Here is a 2,581-nt window from a genome sequence, read left to right as displayed (position 1 = left end):
ACATTATTGTTAATAGTTAATAAATGTGTAGTAATGTAAAAAACCATGTTCTATTAACGATCTGTCCAACCTATGTATGCCTTATTTAGAGATATGGTAACCAATGATAGACCAATAATCCATCCGAGTATGGAGTACACTATTGTTAAATGGTAATAAATGTGTATTAGTGTAAGAAACCAAGTTCTATTAATGGTCCATCCAATCTATGCATGTCTTATTTAGGGATATGGTAGACAATGTAAGACAACTAATCCATCTGAGTATGAAATACATTGTTTTTATAAGATAATACTCGTGTAGTAAGGTGAGAAACCAAGTACTATTAGTGGTCCATCCAATTAGACTTATTAAGGGATTTGGTAACAAAGGGAAGACCAACAATATATCCGAGTATGGAATACAATTTTGTTCTGAGGTAATAAACGTGTATTAATACGAGAAACCAAGTTTTATTATTGATCCGTCCAACTTATGTATGTCTCTTTTAGGTTTATCGTAGAAATAGAAAAACCAACTATCTATTCCAGTATGGAATACTTTGTAGTTATGAGGTAATAAACATGTAATACTGTAAGAAATCAAGCTTCATTAATGGTCTGCCCAACCTATGTATGTCTTATTTAGGTATATGGCAGCCAAACAAAGACTAACAATACATCTGAGTATGGAATTCATTATCGTTAGGAGGTAATACACGTGTAGTAATGTAAGAATAAAAATTCTATTATTATTCCATCCTACCTATGTATGTCTCCTTTGGAGATTTTGTAGCCAAAGAAAGACCAATAATCCATTCGAGTATCAAATACATTATTGTTAAATGGTAATAAACCTGGAGTAATGTTAGAAACCAAGTTCTATTAATGGTCCATCCAACCTATGCATGTATCATTTAGGGATATGGTAGCCAATGAAATACCAATAATCCATCTACGTATGGAATACATTGTTGTTATAAGGTAATACAATGTAGTAATGTAAGAAACCAAGTTCTATTAATGATCTGTCCAACCTATGTATGTCTTATTTAGGGATATGGTAGAAAATGATAGACCAATAATACATCCGAATATGGAATATATTTTTGTTAAATGGTAATAAACGTGTAGTAATGTTAGAAATTAAGTTCTATTAGTGGTCCATTCAACCCATGCATGTCTCATTTAGGGATATGGTAGTCTAATGAAAGATCAATAATATATCCGAGTATGAAATACATTGCGTTTATGAGGTAATAAGCCTACAGTAATATGAGAAACAAAGTTCTATTAATAGTCCGTCCAACCAATATTTGACTTATTAAGGGATATGGTAGCCAAGGAAAGACCAATAATCCATTCAATTATGGAATACAGTGTTGTTATTAGGTAATAAATGTTTAGTAATCTGAAAAACCAAGTTCTATTATAGGTCCGTCCAACCTATGTATGTCTCATTTAGGTTATCATAGCTATAGGAAAACCAACAATCCATTTTAGTATGGAATACATTGTAGTTATGAGGTAATAAACGTGTAATAATGTAAGACATCAAGTTTTATTAATTGGCTTCCCAACCTATGAATGTCTTATTTAGGGATATGGCAGCCAAAGAAACACCAATAATGTACGAATAAAAATTCTATTATTGGTCCATCCTACCTATGTGTGTCTCATTTAGAGATTTTGTAGCCAAAAAAAGACCAATAATCCTTTCGATCGTGGAATACAATGTTGTTAAATGTTAAGAAATGTGGTGTAATGTAAGAAGCCAAGTTATATTACAAGTCTATCCAAACTATCTATTTCTCATTTAGGGATATGGTAGCCAATAAAATACCAATAATCCATCTAAGTATGGAATACATTGTTGTTGTAAGGTAATAAATATGTAGTAATGTAAGAAATGAAATATTATTAGTTATCCTTCCAACCTATGTATGTCTCATTAAGGGATTTGGCAGCAAATGAAAAACCAATAATCATCCAAGTATGGAATACATTGTTATTATTAGGTAATAAACGTATAGTAATGTAAGACACCAAGTACTATTATTGTTCCGTCAAACCTATATATGTCTCATTTAGTGTTATCGTAGCAATAGAAAAACAAACAATCCATTCGTGTATGGAATACATTGTTGTTATGAGTTAATAAATGTGTAATAATGTAATAAACAGAGTTCTAATGATGGTCTGTCCAACCTATGTATGTCTCATTTACTGATATAGTAACCAATTAAACACCAATAATCAATCTAAGTATGGAATATATTGTTGTTACGGGGTAATAAACATATAGTAATGTAAGAAACCAAGTTGTATTATTGGTCCGTCTAGCCTATGTATGTCTCATTTAAGGATATGGTTGAAAATGAAATACCAATAATCCATCAGAGTATGGAATATATTGTTTGTATGACGTAATAAATGTGTAGTAATGTAAAAAACCAAGTTCTATTATTGGTCCTTCAAACCTATATATGTCTTATTTAGAGTTATCGTAAAAATACAAAAACCAACAATCCATTCGAGGATGAAATATAGAGTTGTTATAAGGTAATAATCGTGTAGTAATATAAGAAACCAAGTTGTATTAA

The sequence above is a fragment of the Solanum dulcamara genome, chromosome 1 (genome assembly GCF_947179165.1).
Source record: "Solanum dulcamara chromosome 1, daSolDulc1.2, whole genome shotgun sequence".
Taxonomy (NCBI): Eukaryota; Viridiplantae; Streptophyta; class Magnoliopsida; order Solanales; family Solanaceae; genus Solanum; species Solanum dulcamara.
Note: the sequence above shows the minus strand (reverse complement) of the source record.